General features: G+C 49.6%; 1 long non-coding RNA gene across 1 annotated transcript; it reads left to right on the forward strand.

The window, feature by feature from the left end:
- Window positions 1–114: 114 nt before the first annotated feature.
- LOC128777212 (uncharacterized) lies at window positions 115–6,971 on the forward strand. Its single transcript, XR_008422388.1, has 2 exons — window positions 115–665; window positions 6,647–6,971. It is a non-coding gene; the product is annotated as an uncharacterized LOC128777212 (long non-coding RNA).
- The last annotated feature ends 4,214 nt before the right edge of the window (window positions 6,972–11,185 follow it).

Raw genomic sequence — 11,185 nt, forward strand, 5'->3', positions numbered from 1 at the left:
TCCCGCCGCTTTCTGAGTCTTGCCTTTTTTGACTTGGAATTTTCATTGTTGCTCAAGTGCGGAAAGGGTTAGGTCTCCCTGGTGCCCATGCAGCACACAGCCTAGGGGCTCCGCCCGGCCCGGCCTGCAGCCCATGTGACCTTCAGCGGGCAATTCCCCTTGGGGATGGGGTCACACCTGGGTCAGGGCCAGTGTTCCCTCCCCCTGCTCCACCTCACTGTCACCCCACTCAGTCAGCTCCTGGGTGCCTTGCCAGAATGACATCTCCCTCTCTCCTACTGTCTGTCATTCATCAGCCCCCAGTGGGCTGGGCACCTGGCCCTGACACCTGCCCTGCCCCCGTCTTTCCAGGCTCTTCTGAGAGCTTCAGGTACTTCATCTCAGCGTCCCGAGAGGCGGACCCTTCACCCCCACTGTACAGATAGAAAAGACACCTTTCAGGAACTGGGCGACGGCCATGCAGCCACCAGCCCCGCGGGGACCCGGGACTGCAGCCCAGGCTTCCCAGAGCCCAGGCATGTGGGCCACCACTGCTCCCCTGCCCGGCGGCCTCCAGAAGCAAGACTGACCCGGGGGCCCCACGAGGGAGAGGTGCCGCTATTCCCTTGAGGGACAGAACAGGAAGGAGGAAGAAGACTGCTCCCCAGCCTGCAAGGTCTCCCCAGGTGAAGAAGGGTGAGATCTTTCCGGACAGGTCCTTCTGGGCTCTCGACTGGGGCCCACAACCAAAGGGGAGGGACGGGAAGCAGGTGGACAGAAATGGAGCACTTCATTAGAGTGCTCCCAATGGAGACTGGGAAAGAGGCTCCCAGCCCCAGCCGGATGCCCGCAAGGGTGATGTGGACCCAGGTGGGGCAGGCACACGATGGATCACCACCTCTGGGGTGTGGGGGGAGTTGGGGAGCCACTTGAGATGCCTCATTCTCCCCTGTGGAAGAGGAGGAAACTGGAAACTGGTGGGAGAGGCCAGGGGAGAAGCTTTCTTCGGAGAGAAAAAAGGCCCCTAGGGTTCACTTCAGCTTCAGGTGCTCCCGGTTCTGTCCCCCGCCCCACCCCCAGCTCTGATGTTCTCGTCAGCCTCCTCCCCAGCACCAAGTGCCTTCTGGGTGCAGGCCTGGTGGGGGCCTGAGGCTCAGAGTCCGGTCTGGGCTGTGTCCCCTGCTGATGATCAGACCACCACAGTGTGTGTTAGTGGGTCACGCAGGCCCCACCCCAGGCCAGGATCCGGATCCAGCAGGCTGGGCGCGGACCAGTGGGTCTGCATTCCTGACAGGCACCCAGCCGAGCACCTAGGCCGGGATTTCCAGGTCCTGGGTGTAGTCCCTCCTCTCTCACACACTGTCCTCTGTCCCCAGAGAGTCACTGGTCTAGAGCAGGGTTCTGCCTGTTTTTGGGTGCAGCTAAGCTCATTTACATACAGATGGTCTGTGGCTGCTCGGGTGCCACAGGGGTCGAGCTTCTGCTGCAGCCGTGCGACCAGCAAAGCCAAAGTCATGCAGGACCTGCTCCTCGGTCACCTTCTCAGGGCCAGGCGCTGTTCTGTGTCCCCACTGGCCTGGAACTCACCCAGGGATGTAAGGCCAGTGATCACTGTCCTCGCTGGCCAGCAAGGGGCCTAGGGCCAGAAGGGGCCGCTTGTCACCCAGCCACACAGCTAGGCAGCCACCGGGTCCTTGTCCCTCACCTCTACACGACTGACACGACACATTTGTGGGGGAGACGGCATTCGGGCTGGACCCTTTAGGATGGGAAATGCAGGGGCAGGTAGGGAGGGCTTCAGAACTGACCATTCAGGAGAGATAACACAGGTGAGTTCAGGGATGAGACAGGTCATTACATTTGGCTAACGCATGAAGCCCTGGTGGCGGAGGGAAATGGCAGCTTTCTGGTATGCCGTGCCCGGGTGGCTCAGTCAGTTGAGCCTTCGTGGTTCATGAGTTCAAGCCCCGCGTTGGGTTCTGCACTGACAGTGCGGAGCCTGCTTGATATTCTCTCTCTCTCTCTCTCTCTCTCTCTCTCTCTCTCTCTCTCCCCAAAATAAATAAATAAGCTTTTAGAAAAAAATAAAAGAAAGTGAGCCTGCTAGAAACCTTCCCAGGGAGCCTGGCTGGAAAGAGGTGTGAGAAAGTTTCTCACATGTTCCTCCAAAATCTCAGCCTGCCCTGAAAGCCACCTTCTGGGGCAGGGCAGGGCCAGGTGCTGCCATGCCCAGTGGCCCTGGAGGCCTCGGTGGCCGTGCCTTCCTCTGTATCCTTCCTTCATGCTCTCAACATTCGGGGAAGCCAGGTTCTCATTTGCACTGCATTTCCAGGAGGAAATGGAGGAAAGAATTTAATTCCTATCTATTACATGCAAAGAAACCAATGCAGAAAAAGCAAATTGTTTCCCCCCAGGTTCAAAAGTTAAAAGGTAGAAGCAGAAAATTCAACAAGAAAAAATTTCAGATATAGACACTCCCCTCAAAAAAAACCACCAAAAACCAAAACAAACAACAACAACAACAAAAAAAAAAAACTTGCTATAATTGTATTGGAAGCTCCATATCGCTGGGAACTTGTCTCTGTCATCTTTTTATGATTTGCTACTTTACGTTTATTGGGCACCTGCTGTGTGTGCCTGGCCCTTTGTGGGATGCTTTCACAAGTCTTCATTTGTCCTCACAATGAAGGGAAGGGGTGAGGGAAACTGAGACCCAGAGAAGGAAAGGGATTGAGTGTCGAGAGACTACTACCACTCCCAGTGGCTTGTCTGTTGGACCCCAAGTGAAAACTGCTCTCTTAGCTCAGCATACATGCCCCCAAACTAGGCCCCTGGGGCAAGAGGAGCTTAGAAGGCAATCATGAAAACTGAGTCAATTAACATAGGGTCAGAAGGTGCAAAGTTGCTTTGACAAAGGCACCACAGACTTTTGGTGAGCACACGCTACTAAAGATGTCCACAACTGGCTATATTTGGCATTGGTAGAAACCATAAACTGAACAGGAAATGGCAATTTGATAAGCATCATAAGGAGAGGAATGACCCTGGGACCTGGGTTAGGGCTAGGTGGCCCCTTTGGCCTACTGGAGCCCCATGGGTCAGCCTGGTATTCGTAGCGAAAGGAGAAATTAGATTCTAGGGGCCTGGGAAGGCATTATGGCCTGTTGTGGTGATGAGGATGTTAGCTACTCACACCCCTGCCCATCCCTCACATCTCTGTAGAACAATAAACAGTTTCATTTTTCATCCAGGCTCAGTACTTTTATTATTCTAACCACGTAAATGTGCACTGCTGAGCCAAGTGGACATTCTATAATTACATCTTATTCTTTATGCAACTTTCTGGTTTTCCCCCAGAGTTGATCATTGCTTAACTTTTTCTGGCTCAATTTCCTTTGAATTTAGAGCCAAACTCTTCTGCCCTCCAACAGGTTTTCGGCGTCAAGCCTGTTGGTTAATCTTTCTGTTCTGATGAGTGTTGAGCAGCCCCCTCAAGCTGTCCTTCCTTTAGGTGAGTTAGGAAACCAGGAATGCTTCCCCATGGAGGGAAGCTTGACGTGAAGGTAGTAGTTGGGTGGTAAGTGGGGATGAGGGTACCTAGGCCAGCATTCAGGACAGTAGGTGGCTAGAAATGACTCTAACCTCTCAAATATCTTCCCTACTTTCTATGCTCACCTGGCTGCCCCAGCACCTATGTGGCCTGGATTACAGTAAGCATCTCCATTGCCGTGGCAGAGTGACTTTTTGCCCGTTTGTAAGGATCTGTGGGAGATCCAGTGAGAGAACTATCTGGAGCACTTACGAGGGCAAACACTGTTTTCCGCTCCGTTCTTCTCACCCCCACTGGAGCGTGCTTGCCTCCAGCCTCTGCAGCTGTCTCTGCTGGCTCCTCCAACCCCTGCCTCCCCCACAAAAGGAGCAACAGCTGAATCAACATTGCAGAAGGAAGTTACTGGTGGGAAGAAATTAAAAAGAAAACAAAAGCAAGGATGGGGGAAAGGTCAGGAAAAGGCAAGAGCTGGGCCAGAAGGAAGTTAGCAAAGGAGTGCAAGATAGGGGGGTGTGAGCTGGGAAAGAGTCGTCACAATCATGCTGTTGACCCGAATGCCATCATGACACCCTCTCGAGGGCCAAGCTTGCTTTCTGCCTTTTGAGTGCTGGGCGGTTCTTTCTCTGGTGCCTCCTCTGATGGGTGGGCCCCAGTTCTCACATCTTGCTCATCACACCCACACAGCATCGTGGGCTGTGGTGCCTGAGCCTCCAACCTTCTCCCAGCATCAGCTAAAATGCTGCAGCCCTGCCTGGGATTCACCATAAAAGGAGCCTGGAACCCTTTGCCTCACATTCTCCATCAATAAAACGTTTCTTAATCTTCAAACTCTCACAAAGGAGCCCCCTCTGGTCCTCTTGGTGCTGTGTGTCGTGGGGATGCTGCTGGGTGGGAAGTGGGGCTGGGGGTGCCCAGGCCAGTAAGGGGATGGAAACATCCTTCCTCTCATCTCTCCCTCCTTTCTACATCACTTGACTGTCCCCTGCCCCCAACCCCATGCCAGGACCACTTTGGCAGATCCCTACTCGTTCTGCCTTATACCACTGTGACGTGCTTGTCCCTGAACTGGACTGTGTCATTCTGGAGGGCACAGGCTGTGTGCTCAGTGTTAGGCCAGCCACCACGACCTCAAAGAGCACCTGAGGAGATAAAGTTGACTTACTGGAAGGTTTGGTGAAAGTGACTGCAAATGGAATGTATTGGCTGACTTAGGGGAGAAAATTATTCCCAGAATTCTGTTGTCTCATCCCTGGCCTCAGCTTTTTCCGAAATACAAAGCCTCGTCTCCTCTCTTGTGCTCGTGCCCCGCAAAGGCCTCCAGAGTTTGGGTCATCATGTCCTTGGTTTCACATTGTTATTCTTTTTTTTTTTTTTTAATGTTTATTTCTGAAAGAGAGAGACAGAGGGCAAGTGGGGGAGGGGCGGAGAGAGGGAGACACAGAATCCGAAACAGGCTCCGGGCTGTCGGCACAGAGCCCGATGCGGGACTTGAACTCACGACCCGAGCTGAAGTCAGACGCTTAACCGACCGAGCCACCCGGGTGCCCCTTACACTGTTATTCCTGAATGGAGAAACTCCTTCACACGAACCCCAGGACTCCCCGTCTGCCGCTTTCCTGCCAGAGCCACTGGCACCAGGCCCTGCTCTCAAATGCTCTGTGGTGCTGGAGACTGGACACGCCATGGTTTATGTAGCCACTTCCCTGTCACCAGATGTAATTCAATTACATTTTATACCGATTGTGTCCCCATAAAGACACGAATACCTTGTAGTCCCGGTTGTGGCTGTCAGGAAAGGGTGCTTCTGAGACGAGCAAATGGTGTGTACGTTATACATGTAAATACGTCGTGCCATTGCCTCTCATTACCTCACCATCTTTAATCGGTCTTTGCAAATTTGCCCTTGTGGGAAATAGTATCTCGTTATCTTCGCAGTGCCCGCTGAGTCTCTGTTTTGCTGGCTTTCTGTACCTCCCCCTGGCTTTCTTCGCTTGGCGTAATGCTTGGGATTCGTTCATGTCATTGAATTTCTTTTTTTTTTCTTTTTTTAATTTGAAAGAGACAGAGCATGAATGGGGGAGAGGAGCAAAGAGAGAGGAAGAGAGAGAATCTTAACCAGGCTCCACACCCAGTGCAGAGCCCGACGCAGGGCCCCATCTCACAATGCTGGGATCATGACCTGAGCCAAAATCAAGGACTGGTTGCTCAACCGACTGAGCCACCCAGGCGCCCCATGTCGTTGAATTTCTAACATGTGCATCGAATACCATAAATTTCCCTCGAGGCACTGCTGTACCTATATTCTGTGGATATAATATGTGGTATTTCATTTGATTCCATTCAAAGTATTTTCTAATTTTTTTGAAAAAAAAATTTTTTAACGTTTATTTATTATTGAGAGACAGAGAGAGACAGAGCATGACTGGGGGAGGGGCAGAGAGAGAGGGAGACACAGAATCTGAAGCAGGCTCCAGGCTCCGAGCTGTCAGCACAGAGCTCGACATGGGGCTCGAACTCACAAACTGCGAGACCATGACCTGAGCCAAAGTCGGACGCTTAACCGACTGAGCCACCCGGGTGCCCCAAAATATTTTCTAATTTACCTTGAGGCTTCCATTTCACCCACAGATTACTCAGGAGTCTGTTGTTTCTGGGCACCTGGGAGGCTCAGTCAGTAAGCATCCGACTCTTGATTTCAGCTCAGGTCATGATCACAGGGTCATGGGATTGACCCCATGTTGGGCTCCATGCTGGGCGTGGAACCTGCTTGGGATTCTCTTTCTCTCCCTCTGCCCCTCTCTCCAACTTGTGTTCTCTCTCTTAAAAAGAAAAGAAAAAGAAGTGTGTTATTTCTTCGGAGATTTTTCTAAATCTTTCTGTTGCTTATTTTCTGGTTTAATTCCAGTACAGCTAGAGAACATACTGAGCACGATTTCACTTCTCTTCAATGTGTTCACATCTATCTTATGGCCCAGGAGACAGTTCTCCTGGGTGAATATGACACACATACATCCGCGACTGCTGGCTGGAATGTCTTCGGTCCTAACTGATGGTGTTCTCAGATCTGTGTGCTCGCTGCACTTGTCTGCCTTTTTTTTTTTTTTTTTTTTTTTGTAGGCTTCACACCCATCGTGGAGCCCAATGCAGGGCTTGAACTCGCAACCCTAAGATCAAGACCTGAGCTGAGGTCAAATGCTGGATGCTTCACTGACTGAGCCACCCAGGCGCCCCTGTCTGCTTTTTATAACTGAGCGCTGAGAGGGGCATTGAAGGCTCCAGCTGTAAGTGGGCGTTCACCCCTTTCCTCTCAGCTCTCTAACGTTTCTTTGTGTGTTGTGAGCCCTGGTGTTAGATGTGTGCCTGTTTACAATCCTTACATCTCACTGGGTTGACCCTTTATCGTTAAGTAAAGCCCCACCGCACAACTGGTGGTTTTCACTGCTGTGACGTCTACTTTGCTTGACAGGCACATAGTCCTTCCCATTTTCTTCCGATTCGCGTTTCCATGGTACAGCTCCCCCTCCCTTCTTCTCTCCCCACCCGCACCATCACACTCAGAGCGCGTTTCTTACAGCCAGAAGAGCTGGGACGTGTTTCAGAAACCCTATCTGCTGCTGTTGGCCTTGCCATCATTATATTTAGGCCATTTACGCTTAATGTAATTATTGGAATGGTTGGATTTGGATCTATTGTTTAAATCTTTGTTTTCTGTTTGTTCTCTTTGTTTTCCACTTTCCTTTCCTTCTCCTGCTTTCTTTTGGATCGTAAGAGTGTTTCTAGCTTTGCATTTTAATCTATCAGCTGGCTTCCTGACTAAGTGTTCCGCTGGCTGCTCTAGAACTTATAATATGTGCCTTATACACTGCATTATCTACTCAAAAATTAGTATTTTACCACATCTGGGGGAATGTGGTAGAACTTAAAAACCATGCGGATTCCTTTACTGCCATCCTTTTGCTGGTGTGTCACGTATTTTGTATCTTACATGCATGGAACCCTCACCGGACAATGTTATACAGCTGGCCACTGAATAACACAAGTGTGAATGGTGTGAGTCCATCTATGTGCAGATTTTAAGAATCAATACAGTATAGCACTGTAAATGCATTTCCTCTTCCTGATGATTTTCTTAATAACATTTTCTTTTCTCTGGCTTACTTTATTGTAAGAATACAGTATATGAAACATAACCTACAAATATGTGTTAATCGACTTGATCGACTAAGTCAAAAGTCATACATGGATTTTTACTTTTGGGGTGGCAGTCAGCACCCCGAACCCCTGCATTTTTCAGGAGTCAACTGTAATTTTTTTTCTTTTTTTCTTTCTTTCTTTCTTTCTTTCTTTCTTTCTTTCTTTCTTTCTTTCTTTCTTTCTCTTTCTTTCTTTCTTTTTTTAGAGAGAGAGGGAGACCCAGAATCCAAAGCAGGCACCAGGCTCTGAGCTATCAGCACAGAGCCTGACGTGAACCTCGAACCCATGAACTGCAAGTCAGATGCTCAACCAACTGAGCCACGCAGGCGCCCCGAGGAGTCAACTGTAATTTTTATCAACATATTTTAAAGACCTTAAGAAGAGAAAAGTAGCCTCCAAATACAAAAATTGTATTTACGCAGATATTTCCCATTTCTGTTGCTCTGTCTTTATTCCTAAATGTCCACATTTCTGGTATCATTTTTGAAGTCTTAAGATTGCTTTTAGAGCTTACCTGCTGGGGACTAATTTTCTTGCTTTGCTTCTGTATGACAATGTCCTTACCTCTCCCTCTTTCGTGGGGAATGTGCTGCCGTGGAATCCAAGGCTAACAGCCCTCTCCTTTGAGCTCTGTGCCACTGTCTTCTGCCTCTGTGGTTTCTGGTGAGAAATTTACAGCTACTCAATACTTGTTCCCCTGCGTGTAATGTGTCATTTTTCTCTGCATGGTTTTGAGAATTTTCTCTTTATCTTTGGTTTTCCGCAGTTTGAGTGTGATGTTTAGGCTTGATTTTCTTTGAGTTTATCCTGTTTGAGGTTTACTGGACTTCTTGAATCTGTAAACTTATATTTTTCAGCAAATTCGGGAAGTTTTCAGCCATTATTTCCTCAAATGCTCTTTCTGTCAACCTTTCACTCCTGTCCCTCTGGGACTCCAACAATGCAGATGCTGGAACTCTCGATGGCATCCTGCAGGTGTCCGGTCTCTGTCTTTGCCAATCTCTTTTTTCCTCTTTGTCATTCATACTGGTCTTCAAGTTCACTCTCCTTCTGTCTGTACCATTTTCCTAGTAAGCCCATTCGGTGAATTTTTTATATCTGTTATTGTGTTTCTAAATGTAAATACCCATTTTACTCTTTTTCATAGTTTTTAAATCTCTGCTGAAAATTTTTCACCTTTGTTTTTGTTTCCAGAGTGCTTTCCTTACTTAATGGAGCGTATTTATGGTAGTTGACTTCAATGCTTTATTTGATCATTTCAACATGGTGGTCATCTCAGAGTTGGCATTGTCTATTATCTTTTACCTTACAAGTTCTTGCCGTTTTCTTTGGTATTATTGTTGTTTGAGTACTTCCGGATTGTATTTTACACATTTTCAATATTGCTTAATTCTGGATCCTATCACAATCTTCTCCAACATTGCTCATTTTGCTTTTGCTGGCAGGTCAGCTTGATTAGGGCAGAGCACAAATTCAGAGCCACTTCCTGTGGGCTCTGCTTCCCGCATGAGTTTAGTTCTCAGGCTTTGTAGTGCTATTTGGACCCATCTCACACTTGCATGCCCCTGGGTCCAGTCTTTGACCTTGGGAGTGGTCTACACCATGACTCAATTCTCAAAGCCTTTCCACACATGTCCAACCGAGGGGTGAGCCTGGAACTTGATACAAAGCTTTATGGGATCTCTTTCTTGACCCCCTTCTTATCGCCCACGTGCCCTGGCCTCCAGAGGCCTCCTTCCCTGCTCCTCTGGCCGTCAAGCAGGAGTTGTGACCCTCACCCCCTGCCGCGTGTGTCCTGTGCCTGCGTCACTCTGGGCCACAGTGAGGACAGCAGTAGCTTCTGCTGTTATAGCTGATGCTCCCACCTTGCTGGGAGCCCAGGTTTCGGGCAGGAGTTTGCCTCTGGGGCAAGACCGAGATGAAGAAAATGAAGCAGGACATCTTCCCCTCCTCTCTGCACCCATCAAGGCACTGCTTTCCCAGGCCAGGGGCCAGAGAGGAGGGCTTCTCTTGGCCACGCGCACCGTGTTGTTCTGGGGTGCAGAACACCTCGAGCTAAGCCAGGGGTCCTGGGCGGGGGGCAGGACATTCCCCTCCTATCAGCCTTTCATCAGGGTTTGATTTCTCACCCCAATCTGTCGGAAAATCGCTCTATTTCACCCTGCGTGATAGCGTTAGCTGCGATGAGTGGTAGAGACGGGGCGGAGCGTGCCTGCTTTGTCTCAGCCGGGGCTGGAAGCCGCTGGTGGCTTTTTTCTCCTAAATATTCTCCATTTTGTTTTATTTCCTACAGCTTCATTGGGGTAGAATTTACATGCCAATATTCACTAATCGTAAGTGTATACCGTGATGATTTTAGCAACTTTACGGGGTTGTGAAATCATCACCACAGCTCAATTTTAGCACATTTCCATTACCCCACACGCTCCTCTAGCTCGTGTGTAACCACTCCCTGTCAGTTCCTTTTTAAGAAAATGAAATATCTCAAGACTACAGAAAAGCGTGAAGACCGGCGTCACCGACACCCACGTACCTGCCATCTGAGTCTGCCAGATCTTAACATTTGGCCTTACTTTGCCCAGTAGTTTTTCTCCTCAAAAATATCAAACTGGGGCACCTGGGTGGCTGAGTCGGTGAAGCGTCTGACTTTGGCTTGGGTCACGATCCTGCGGTCCGTGGGTTCGAGCCCCGCATTGGGCTCCGTGCTGCCAGCTCGGAGCCTGGAGCCTGTTTCCGATTCTGTCTGTCTGTCTGTCTGTCTCTCTCTTTCTCTCTGCCCCTCCCCCCACTTGCACTCCGTCTCTCTTTCTCTCTCAAAAATAAATAAACATTAAACAATTAAAAAAAAAAAAACAACTATATAAAACTGAAAGCCTCCGCACTCCGTTCCAGGACCACTGCCCCCTGGGCCCTCAGAGGGGCTGGTGAGCGGGTGTATTGCATCCCACCACACACGTCCTTCTGCAACTCGTGTGTTAAAGAACCTCAGTGTCAAGGTTTTGAATGGCGTCCTGTGGATACATACAGCTCCAGATTAGTAGTTACATCGCTGCTTATTCTCTCCCTGCGTGAGCCCGCCACGGCGTGCTGCCGATTCCTCTCCAGATTTGCCTCCAGTTTCTCAGGGGGCGGCGTTTTCCATCGATGCTGTCCTCTGGTCAGCATCTTCTTTTCTTATACCGTGTCCCTGAATTTGGCCGCCTGTGACTTCTGTGCTTTAGAACATGTTGAGATTTGGGGCGCCTGGGTGGCTGGTCGGTTAAGCATCCAACTCTTGGTTTCAGTTCAGGTCATGATCTCAAGGTTCGTGGGTTCGAGCCCCACCTCTGGCTCTGCGCTGCTGGTGTGGAGCCTGCTTGGGCTTCTCTCCCTCTCTGCCTCTCTCTCTGCCCCTCCCCTGCCATCTCTCTCTCTCTCTCTCTGTCTCTCTCTCAAAATTAAAAAGAAAATGTTGAGATTTCC

The sequence above is a fragment of the Panthera pardus genome, unplaced genomic scaffold (genome assembly GCF_024362965.1).
Source record: "Panthera pardus isolate Hobbes unplaced genomic scaffold, ASM2436296v1 HiC_scaffold_16, whole genome shotgun sequence".
In the NCBI taxonomy this organism is placed as follows: domain Eukaryota; kingdom Metazoa; phylum Chordata; class Mammalia; order Carnivora; family Felidae; genus Panthera; species Panthera pardus.